Source organism: Carya illinoinensis, chromosome 6 (genome assembly GCF_018687715.1).
Source record: "Carya illinoinensis cultivar Pawnee chromosome 6, C.illinoinensisPawnee_v1, whole genome shotgun sequence".
In the NCBI taxonomy this organism is placed as follows: Eukaryota; Viridiplantae; Streptophyta; class Magnoliopsida; order Fagales; family Juglandaceae; genus Carya; species Carya illinoinensis.
The window spans coordinates 22,727,460-22,740,295 of record NC_056757.1 but is presented as its reverse complement, the minus strand read 5'-3'; the positions used below and the strand labels follow the sequence as shown (position 1 = coordinate 22,740,295).

General features: G+C 36.0%; 1 pseudogene; it reads left to right on the top strand.

The window, feature by feature from the left end:
- The first annotated feature begins 1,744 nt into the window (after positions 1 to 1,744).
- On the top strand, positions 1,745 to 4,442 carry LOC122312676 (annotated as a pseudogene).
- Positions 4,443 to 12,836: the final 8,394 nt, after the last annotated feature.

Sequence of the window (12,836 nt, the reverse complement as noted above, 5' to 3'; positions counted from 1 at the left end):
GATCATTTTGGGCTAGATTTACGCCAATTGGAGTTCCATCGCGATGATCAAATAGTGATGACAAACTATTTGGATCATCTCGGACTCATCCGTACGGTGGGAATGTTGAGATTCGCTATTGGTACATTCGATCTGAACCGTCCATGTGTTGCAGATCATTTTGGGCTAGATCTACGCCAGTTGGAGTTCCATTGCGATGATCAAATAGTGTTGACAAACTATTTGGATCATTCCGGACTCATCGGTACGGTGGGAATGTTGAGATTCACCATCAGTACTTTCGATTTGAACCGTTCATAGTTGCAGATCAGTTGTGGGCTTGATCGTAGCCAGTCGTTGTCGTGACAGACTCATTTGTTTTGGGCTTGATCGCAGCCAATTGGAGTCATGATGGACTCATTTGTTTTGGGCTTGATCATAGCCAGTTGGAGTCGTGCCAGACTCATTTTTTTTGGACTTGATCGTAGCTAGTTGGAGTCATGCCAGACTCATTTGTTTAGGGCTTGATCGCAGCCAGTTGGAGTCGTGACAGACTCATTTGTTTTGGGCTTGATCGCAGTTAGTTGGAGTCATGATGGACTCATCTGTTTAGGGCTTGATCGTAGCCAGTTGGAGTCGTGCCAGACTCATTGGTTTTGAGGCTTGATGTCAGCCAGTTGGAGTCCAATGTTGCCGGACTCAATTCGTTTGGGCTTGATTTAAGCTAGTTGGGATCGTGAAGTTTGAGAAGCAAACTTCAGATCATTGGACGATGCTGATTACCTTGTTATATCAGCAAGTTTTTTGCAGTCATACAACTCATGGAACATAATGTTATTAAGAGGAGAACCGCAACAGATCTCATTGTGACTTTCTTTGAAAAGCCAATTGCAAATAACAAAGTGCAGATGAAGAAATAGTTCAACTTCAGAAAAGGCAGAAGATACTATTGTTGCCTAATAACATTTGACGTTGTGGTTAAAAAGTTGGGAGGTCATGAGAATGGCTATGAGTATTTCTGCAAAGAAGTTGAAGTTGAAGTTTCTCAATGTAAGAGATCTTATCCTAGATGAGGAGGTGCGCAGAAGAGATTCTGGCAAGATCTCGAGTTGTTGGTCCTGAATGTTGATAGTAAGGGCAGAGGCAAGTCAAGATCTGGACAACAAATAACTTGCTAGAAATTGTGGCAAGACAGACCACAAGAGACTGCTAAAATCAAGAGAAAATTGAGAATGATGCTGTGAATATGGTGACTGAAGAAATACATGGCGTTACATTTCTTGCAGTGCACAATGCTGTTAAAGACAGTTTGAAGACAGCAGTCATTTAGTAGTTTTTTCTCAAAAAGACATGGAAGGTCACGAATGATTCATTGGTCTTGGCTCATGGTAATGGTCGTGTGAATTAGATGAGGAAGTAAAATGAACTCAGTTTTACTTTTCCTCATCTAAATCTAAAGAAATCTCCCTAGACCACGACATGAAGTACAGGTGTGAGAGATGGGAACAAAACGTCAGATGTTCCAGGGATATCTACACCTAAAGTTGGTGATCACATAACTACCAAGACGATCAGACCTCCATGGTGGTTACTACCTTAAACTATATCCTGTTGAATGAAGGTAGTGAACTACGGTATGAAGAAATCTTGCAAGAGTGGAGATTATGCAAGTCGAAGTTAGCAGAGACTGCACACAAGATGGGCACATCGATTGAAGAAAGGGTATGTTAGCAGCAGGATGAGAAGTCAGTTGGCTAGGTCAGAAATGGAGACCTCAGCAATAGGTTCTCTAATATGTGTCAAGGTCCGTGAAAGACCATTGATTCCCAGTGCAGTGGAGATGTGTTGCCCTAAATAGATGTGTTGATTAAGGGCACTGTACGTGATGAACTAAAGTTATGCATCACTTTAGTTAGTCTTCTAAGATGAAGACATGAGCTGTAATATTTTATAGATGATAAGGGATCATGCTGGAGATGGAGGCTAGCATGTTGAGAACCAGTCTTCAAGTTGGAGATTGGTGTGATTGGAGGATTATGGAGCCGGGTTTGAAAGCTGTAAAGGTACCAGGTAGATTGTTCGCTCCGTTGTGGCTCGAGCGAAGCTCAGTTTGCTCAAGGTGCACATGAGTGCGGACTCATGGACTCGAGCAAAAGAAGAATCCTAGAGAGTTGAGATTGTACAGTAAAGTACTCGTAAATCTCCTCTGAAGAAAATCCCTTGCAAGCTCCGTGGATGTAGACGATGCTAATGCATTTGAAAATGCATTTGGAGAGGCATCTGGACATCCATTTGAAGACGTACCTGCAGATGCATTTGATAGCATAAGTCTCTCATGTCAAAGAAAGAGGTGCATTCATTTGAAAAATGAATCATTTTGCAAGCAACCTGGTGTGGCACACTTGGGTGGAGGGGGTGATTGTTGAGTCAACCCAAGTGTGAAATGCCATTTGAGTTTGCAGCCACCCACCCACTGAAAGAAGGTTCCCACTAGTCCTAGAAAGCTGTAGCGGCCCCTCAACAGTCAAGGAAACCTGCTGGAAATTTCTTAGTTGTCAACTATGGTGGCTACGTTAGGTGGGCTTCTCCTATAAAAGGAGATCATTTGCAATGATGTAAATTATCCTTACTGCGGTGAGAGATCAAGGCAGAGGGCTGGGCGAAATTTGGGTTATGGGGAAACCCAGAACAGAGACCATTTGAGAGAGATAGAGAGTTGTTTATGAGTGTTTGTAAAATTGTACAAACATATTGAAAATATTGATTTTCTGCTTCAATAGACGTAAGCAAGTTGCCTAACCACTTAAATATTGTCTCCCTATCGTCTTATGTGGTTTTTGGACAGGCCAGGGGTACAACACTAAAGATTCATGATCTTGATTGTTGCAGTAGACCTGTCTCTTCCACAGCCAGGAGACTGACGTACAATTACAAAGACATAGTTTTCGCACCTTACGGTGATTATTGGAGAGAGATGAGGAAAATATGTGCTCTTGAGCTTTTTAGCGTGGCTAGGGTGCAGTCATATAGCTTTATCAGGGAAGAAGAAGTAGCTTCTCTTGTTAATTCAATTTCTCACTCTGCATCTTCTGCAATCCCTGTTGATCTTTCTGAGAAGATGTTGGCTCTCACAGCAAATATACTTTGTCGGACTGCTTTCGGAAAGAATTTTCGTGGGAGTGGTTTGGATAATGAAAAGCTTCGAGAAGTGGTTCATGAGGCTGAAGTCATGTTTGCAAGCTTCAGTGCAACTGAATTCTTTCCATACGTGGGATGGATTATTGACAGCTCTCTGGCCGGATTCGAAGACTCGAAAAGATTTTTCGTGATTTGGATGATTTTCTGCAACAGACCATTGATCTTCATCTCAACCCCAAGAAGATAGAACAAGACCACGAATACCTTATCGACGTGTTGCTGAGAATAGAAAGGGATCAGCGAACCAACATCGGTGCTCCTCCGTTCAATAAAGATAACATTAAGGCCATCCTCTTCGTAAGGACTCAAGCTTTCTTTCCATGGTTTTTTTTTATCACATTTCCTCGTGTTTTCTGCATTAATCTTAATTTCTTGAGCTCAGGTCTTAGGTTTCTATGTTCTAATGATCATTATGCAATATTTCTTCGTGTACTCCAGGATATGTTTTTGGGTGGAAGCAACACTGCTGCAGTCACCATGCTATGGGCAATGGCGAAACTTGCAAGGAACCCACGAGTGATGAAGAAAGCACAAGATGAAGTCAGAAACGTCGTTGGAAACAGAGGAAACGTCACCGAAACCGACATAACTCATTTTCATTACCTGAAGATGATAATCAAAGAAACATTTAGATTGCACCCTCCAGCCGCAATTCTTCTTCCAAGACTAACCATGACAGACGTTAAGATCGGCAGTTATGACATTGGCCCCAACTCGTTGCTCCACGTAAATGCTTGGGCGCTAGGACGAGACCCTGAATACTGGAAGAACCCAGAAGAGTTCTACCCAGAAAGGTTCGTTGATAGCTCTATCGAGTATAAAGGACAACATTTTGAGTTATTGCCATTTGGATCTGGTCGAAGAGGTTGTCCTGGGACATACATGGGAGCGACCACCGTTGAGCTTTCACTTTGCGAATCTTTTGTATTGTTTCGATTGGAAAGTGCCCTCAGGGATGAAGGAGAAGGATATAAACATGGAAGAATCGACTGGTGCTGGCCTTACCCAGAAAAGAATACCTCTGAACCTTGTCCCAGTCAAAGTGTTTTAGTGCACCATAAAATGATGTACTATGTGAGAATCATAACAAAAAACACTGTTGTGTAACAAAAGAGTTTTGGTTGTGAGGGCCATTGTGTTTTGGCCTTTTATAGTTAAGTCAAGTGGTATTTAGACCTATGGTATTGTTATTTCCAGTTTCAAGAGTTTCTTTTGCTTGAAACCTTGATTTTGTGTTTGATAAATTTACAAGCTTCTTCAATTAAACATGCAGCCATTTGAATTTGATTGCTTCTTTCGTGGATTTTGAGCTCAACGATTTTGTTCATCAGATGATGTGCGGAGAATTTGTAAATGTTGTCAAACAATGTGCATAGAATATGTTCGATGAAATGTCTAAAATAAAACAAACAATAGTACTCCCTTGAATCAACGCGCCTTCCTTTAAGTCATATTTCAAATCAGTAAAGTGTATAACGAGTACTCAAGTGTAATTGTATATAGAAGAACTTGAAAATAAAAGGTACTTGCCCGGTTGAACTTCATGTTTGGGATTGTATTTGGCCGGTTGAATTTCATGTTTGGGATTGTATTTGCCCGGATGAAAATAATGTATTATATAATTTTTTAGTTTTAAAATTTTTAATTGTAATAATAAGTTATTGTTGAACCCAATGTTTCAAGCTTTGTATAATTATATATCTATACATGAATTTTGATGATAACAAATGAATTCAAAGAATAAAGAAGTCTCAAGCTCAAGTTGTTTACACAATGGAGTCAAACACATCAAGGAAACAAGCATGAGCAAGAAGGGAACAAGTTCACATTAAAGTTATAGAGTAATGTTGTAAATCTCTTCAAAATTCAAAATTAGGATTAATGCTCAAAATTAATATTTTATCATAAAACATTAAAATATATTTTCCACATGTGCATGAATATTTTTGAAAATTAAATTTGAAAATTTTGAAAGATGATTGATTGTCATCTTTTACGTGTGCATGCCTTGATTAAAGGGTTGAACTTTGAAAATATTAAAGATGATTGATTGTCATCTTTCACATGTGCATGTTTTATTTGAATATTTTCAAAAGTGATTGATGCTTTTTTAGACTTATACAAAAGGTATATGATTTTGTTTGAAAAATTTGAAAAGTAAAGTGCGCTCCTTTTGTCATATACAAAAAGTAAAGGATTAGGTTTGAATTTTTTGAAAAGGAAAGTGTGCTCCTTCTGTTATATGCAAAAAGTAAAAGATTATGTTTGAATTTTTTGAAAAGGAAAGTGTGCTCCTTTTGTCATATGCCAAAAGTAAAAAATTAGGTTATATTCTTTTTTGAAAAAGTGAATGATGTTGTCTTTGAAATGTTTTTAAAATTTGAATATGAAGTCTCATAGGCCTATAAATAGATCATTTGAGAGCTTCACATTCACAACATCCAGAGCATACAACATTCATTCAAAACTTTCATTCTCTCTTTTCTAAGCATTGAGCTTTAATCCTTGTTCATTTTGAGAGATATAGTTTGCGCTGTATTGTTCTTATTTCACTCGTTGAAGAGTGTTTTCTGATAACCTACCCACTATCAGCTCTTGTATCAGAAAAATGGTGTGTATAACCCTTGTGCGTGTAGAAAGTGTTCTACACGGAAAATAGTTGAATCACCACGTGTAAGGTGATTGCAAGTGTAGAGGGTGTTCTACACGGATCCTTTGTAGTGGTGTTGTTCAAAGGGGTAATAAGTTTCTATCTCCACCTGAAGGAGGTTGAATAGTATATTTGGGGATCCTCAAGGGGTAGCTTGAGACGAGGACGTAGGCAGTGGGGCCGAACCTCGTTAACATACTGAGTTTGCTTCTCTCTTACCCTTACTCTTTATATTTATTACTGTTTCGCATTTTGTTTATATTTTATATTGTATATTTGATTTATAATTATTATTTTTTTTAAATATAACTCAATTCACCCTCCTCTTGTGTTAGTCATCTGGGCAACAATTGGTATAAGAGCTAAGAGCTCTATTATAAGATTAACTATCTTTTGAGTTAAGATTGTATGGTTAAGATTCCAGCTTCATTTGGTGAAGGTCAATCTAGCAGTCAGCCTCTACTCTTTTGTGAAGATAATTACTCATTTTGGAATACAGCTCTTCGCAAAGTTTATTCCAAGGTGGAGATAGTAAGAAAAATTCTCAACTCTTTATCAAAATGTTGGGAATCAAAAGTTACAGCGATTCTTGAAGCTAGAGACCTCAAGAAGCTCGAAGTCAATGAACTCATCAGGTCACTTATCACCCATGAGTACACATTGAAAAGAGGAGAAGAAGAAGGAAAGCCAAAGAAGAGCTTAACACTTAAAGCTGTTCCTCATGAAAGTGAAAGTGATGAAGATGAGGAAAATGAAGATAAAGATGATGAAGTTGCGATGATAACAAGAAGAATTCAGAGGTTCTTGAAGAAAAATAGAACTCCTCCGAGGAAATCTTTCAAAAAGTTTTCCAAGAAAGATTCAGGTAAAAATGACACTTTAATTTGTTATAAATGCAATAACCCTGGTCATATCAAACTAGATTGTCCTCTGCTAAAGAAAGATCGAAACAAGGGCAAGAAGGCAATGAAAGCTACATGAGATGATGATTCAAGTAGTTCAGATAGTGAAGCAAGTAATAGAGAATCAGCAAATCTTTGTCTTATGGCTAAAGATGACATTGAGGTAACAAATCTTGATAATATTGAAGATCATTTATATGAAGAATTGTAAAATGTTTTAGAAGAGGTATATGAGGAATTTGAAAAATTGGGTATTAAATATACTGCTTTGAAAAAGAAAAATTCTTCTTTAATAAACAAAATTGAAATTTTAAGAAAAGAAAGTATCATTTTGAAAGATAAAAATCTTGAATTGAATAAGAAGAAAACCGATTTAGAAAATATTGTTGAAAACTTTACGAATGGAAAAAGAAATTTTGAAAAACTTCTTGGTAGTCAAAGATGTGTTTTTGAGAAGGCAGGTTTGGGATATATGCCAAAACAAAAATACAAACCTTATAAAAATTTCTTTGATAATCATTATACATCAAAGACTAATATTCAAAATTCTTTTCATAAAAATAATTTTGTCAAAAAAGGATATTATTATAATCATTCAAGTTTTTCATATATGTCACATGCTATTTGTAATTTTTGTAATAGAAATGGTCATAATTATCATACTTGTCCTATTAAAAGAAATCATACAATGACTATTAGGGCCATATGGGTACTTAAAAATCTTGTTTCTTCTAATACTAATAAATAAAGGACCCAAAGAACTTGGGTACCAAGAAAAATCATTTTAATTGTTTTTATATGTATGCATGAAGTCATCCATAAGCAAAAACAAGTAGTTTTTAGATAGTGGATGTTCAAGACACATGACGGGAGACAAGAGTAAGTTCTTTGATCTTAGATCTAAAGAAGAAGGACACGTGACATTTGGAGACAACTCGAAAGGGAAGATCGTGTGAATAGGTAAAATTGGTAATGAATCTTCTCTTATAATTGAAGATGTTCTACTTGTTGATGGTCTAAAACATAATCTTTTGAGCATAAGTCAATTATGTGATAAAAGATTTACAGTTACTTTCAAAATGGATAAGTGCATTATTTTGAATGATCATGATTGTAATATTTGTTTTATTGCTTTTAGAAACAATAATGTTTATACAATCGATTTTGAAGAAATTACCTTACAAGATGCTATTTGCTTTTCAGCTCAAAATGAAACTAGTTGGTTATGACATAGAAGACTAGGTCATGCCAACTTGGAACTTATTTCCAAACTTTCAAAGAATGATCTTGTGAGAGGTTTACCAAAAACATATTTTCTTAAAGACAAAATTTGTGATGCATGCCAATTTGGTAAACAAAACAAAAACTTCTTTTAAAATCAAGAAATATATTTCCACTACTAGACCATTGCAACTGATACACATGGATTTTTTTGGACCAAATAGAGTTGCAAGTCTAGGAGGAAAATATTATACATTTGTTATTGTTGATGATTTCTCTAGATATACTTGGGTCATCTTTCTTACTCATAAAGATGAGGCACATAATGCATTTACCAAGTTATGCAAGAGAATTTAAAATGAAAAGGGCTATACTATTTCAAGTATCCGAAATGATAGGGGAAAATAGTTTGTTAATAAAAATATTGAAACATTTTGTGATGAAAACGATTTTGTGCATAATTTTTCTGCTCCTTGAACTCCTCAACAAAATGGGGTAGTAGAGAGGAAAAATAGATCTCTTCAAGAGATGGCAAGAACAATGCTCAATGAGAACAACTTGCCTATTTATTTTTGGGCCGAAGCGGTAAGTACTGTCTGTTATGTTATAAATAGTGTTATGTTAAGATCTAAATTAGATAAAACCCCCTATGAGCTTTGGAATGAGAAAAAGCCTAATATTGGTTACTTTCATGTATTTGGATGCAAATGTTTTAGTTTGAATGACAGGGATAATTTAGGCAAGTTTGATGCAAAATCTGATGAATGTATCTTTCTCGGGTATTCTATTAATAGTAAAGCTTATAAAGTATTCAATAAAAAGACTTTGACTGTACAATAATCTATGCATGTAGTATTTGATGAATCTAATTCTCCACTCTCCAAGAAATCTATTGATGAAGAAACATGAAGTATAAATAATACGAAAAGTCTCAATCTCAACAAAGAGAAAACAATAGAGGAAGTTCAACATGGAGCCATCAGGAAAGATCATCAAAATTTAATACAAGATGCAACCAAACAGTGGAAATTTGTGAAAGATCATCCAGTGGAACAAATTTTGGGAGAACCTTCACGAGGTGTAAGTACTCGATCATCTCTTAGAAATATTTGCAATCATACTGCTTTTCTATCTCAAATTGAACCCAAAAATATTGATGACACACTTCTTGATGAATCTTGGATTCTAGCTATGCAAAAAGAGTTGAATCAATTTGAAAGAAATGATGTTTGGACACTTATTCCTAGACCCAAAAATCATACTATTATTGGAACAAAATAGGTTTTTAGAAACAAGAAAGATGAGTCCGGAGTCATTACTAGAAATAAGGCTCGATTTGTAGCCCAAGGTTTTAATCAAGAAGAAGGAATCGATTATGATGAGACATATGCACCAGTCGCAAGATTAGAAGCTATTCGAATGCTACTTGCATATGCTTATTATAAAGATTTCAAACTTTTTCAAATGGATGTTAAAAGTGCTTTCTTAAATGGTTTTATAAATGAAGAGGTATATGTTGAGCAACCTCTAGGTTTTGAAAATCATATTTCCCCAAATCATGTTTTCAAACTCACAAAAGCACTATATGGACTTAAAAAAGCTCCTAGAGCTTGGTACAAGAGATTCAGTGGTTTCTTGATTGAAAAAGGTTTTTCAAGAGGAAAAATCGACACAACTCTTTTCATTAAATATGAAAATAATGATATTCTTTTGATTCAGATTTATGTTGATGATATAATATTCGGTGCTACTAATGAAAATATGTGTCAAGTTTTTGCTAAGACTATGCAGGAAGAATTTGAGATGAGCATGATGGGAGAACTTACATTCTTTCTCGGATTGCAAATTAAGCAAGCAAAAAGTGGGACATTCATCAATCAATCAAAATATATTAAGGAATTACTGAAGAAGTTTGGGATGGAAAGTGCTAAGGAAATTGGAACACCAATGAGCCCATCAACTAAACTTGATAAAGATGAATCCGGTAAGCCAGTTGACTAGAAAATATATCGAGGTATGATTGGTAGCTTATTATATTTAGCAGCTAGTAGACCAGATATTATATTTAGTGTGTGCTTATGTGCACGCTTTCATTCATCTCCAAAAGAATCACATTTAATTGCAGTTAAGCGTATTCTTAGATATCTTAGTGGTACAATTAACCTAGGGTTATGGTACCCTAAGCACACATCTTTCAATCTAATCAGCTACACAGATGCAGATTATGCTGGCTGTAAAATAAATTGAAAAAGCACTAGTGGAGCATGCCATTTTTTAGGTCATGCACTAGTTTCCTGGTTTAGTAAAAAATAAAATTCTGTTGCACTATCTACTGCTGAGGCAGAATATGTTGCTGCGGGTAGTTGTTGTGCTCAAGTTCTCTACATGAAGCAACAACTTGAAAATTTTAAACTCATGTATAATCACATTCCAATCAAATGTGATAATACAAGTGCTATAAATCTTTCAAAGAACCCAATACAACATTCTAGAGCTAAGCATATTGAAATAAGATATCATTTTCTTCGAGATCATGTGCAGAAAGGCGATATAGTACTAGAGTTCACAAACACACACGATCAGTTAGCAGATATTTTCACAAAACCTTTACCAGAAGATAGATTATGTATGATCAGAAGAGAAATAGGTATGATGCATGCTATGAATATCTCTTAAAAGATAGACTAGAGTCAATAAAAATAGAGATAGATTTTTTAAATACTTTTACATAAACTTGATATTCTTAGCCTCATGTTTGAGACGCTCATTCTCTTCATACAATATCATGTCATTCTTATTCATGGGAACCGGCAAGCGGAATGAAGAATCTAATAAAGATTTCAACTGTTTATTCTTCTGCCGAATGATTCATTCCCTTGTGTGAGACTCTTGAACAATTCGTTGAAGTACAACAATTTGTTCTTTGAGCTTTTCAACTTCATAATTTTTGGCTTGTAGCCGCTGGAAAAAAGTAACAATAGAGGAAGAGTAGTGATTGAGCTGAAATATTGCATGTTTTAGCTATTTAAAACCAATGTATTTTAAATTCTTCGTGACACTATTATTGGTTTTAGATGGAAAAATAGTTAATAAGCATAAATACGAATTGTGATTTTTAATTGATTGATATCATGTTTATGCTTAATTTTATAACTATGATTTAATGGGACAATATTTCCTCACATATATAGTCTGTTTTTGATAATTTATTTTTGAATGTTATTTCTTTCTTCTTATTTTCAGTTTAAATAAAATTCAAATGAGATCCGGTTGGAACTTTTGATCAAAAATGCATACCAATTGAGAGGAAGGAAGGACGTACTTGGCAGCTGAAAAAGAAGACACAAAATGAAGAATCAGTGGTTATTTTCTTCCTTTGATTATTCAAGATGCATGTGATCTTCATGGTTGAACAAAACTCACGGAGGCTTGAGAATTTTTGGAGGTGCAACATTAAAGTCTAAAAATGGAGCTGAAACGTGAAGGCATGTGGGCTCATAAAAAAAAATAAAAATAAAAAAAAAAAAGAAAGAAGGTTGGTGCAGCTAAAGTGGACGGAGAGAAGAGATAGGAGAGTGGGTGAGTAGAGAAGTGCCGTGTTTAATTTTTCAACAAGGGAGACGTGTAGGAGTGATGAGAGAAAATAGGTGCTTGATTGAGTTGAAGAGAGAAATCGGTGCATGAGTTGAATATTAGTTGGTTGGTGTGTAAAGAAAGAGAGGTGCCGTGATTAAAGGGAAGTGAAGAGGAAAATCGGTGGTGATTGAAAGAAAAAGGAATTGTGATTGGAGGAGGGAGTTTGGACGACTAGAAGCAGCTATATATATATGTTGCTGGACGTAAAGGAAGGGGGGGCAATTGGTGGGTGAGGATTTGAGGGGCAGGTTACGTAAGAGATAGAAGGGACTTGATGTGTTGGTCATGATTAGAGAGGGACGTGTAGGGAAGTGTAGGGAAAATGCCGTGCTTGGGTTTGAGTGAGGTGTCGGTCATTTGGTTGGTAGTGAATGGGTGAGAGGGAGTTTGAGTGGTGTTTAGTTCTAGCAGAAATTAGAGTCGATTGATTAAAGATAAAGCAAGGTGTCGTGTGATATTTGGCTGAATAGAAATGGAGACATTGACATGGGAAGTAAACGTGTGAGTGAAAGAAATTCTGGAAAGTAAAGCTGAGGGAGTGTCGGCAGGAAACGTGAAGACGTGGGAGATGCTGGTAGAAAGAAGGGATAGTCTATGCTTGAGTTTTCTGACTCTATGCTGGACGGTAGAGATAGAGAGGGAGAGAAGAGAAGCAATCGGTGAGAGGTGATTAGCTGGAGATAAAGAGAGTCGGCTGGAATTATGTCTTTCTTGGAGATGTGTAGGTCGGTTGTAGAGAGGTAGAGGGAGACGTGTAAAGAGTTTCCAGATTTTCTTTGGGGTTGAAGTGAAAAGAAGTTGATGTGGGGGATGGAGATGAAGGGAGCCGGCTGGAGTAATCTAATTGGATGGAATTTATTTTGGTGGAGAAAGGAACATGAAGAGATTGGTGCTTGAGTTTAACGTGGAGTTGAAGTGGTTGGAGTTTTATTTTTTTTGCTTCTTCATGTTTTTCGTTTGGCATCTGGTGGGGCTGCAGCTTCTTCTTGATGAATATCTTTTAGTTTCAATTTCTGTTTTACGCATTTTAGTAACGTCGTGAGCTTTATTCTTTTGACGTTGACTAGATTCCAAATTTTGTTGTTTCTAAATTGTTGCCTAGTATTTCTTGTATTTCATTTTAGTTTTCTAATGAATAATATTTATATGGTTTCTATAGCACTTATAATAAATATGATTTGCTAAATTTCCATACTAAGGTTAGAGGTGAAGTTTAATGATTTAAATATTGTTTTCAGATCCACATAAAA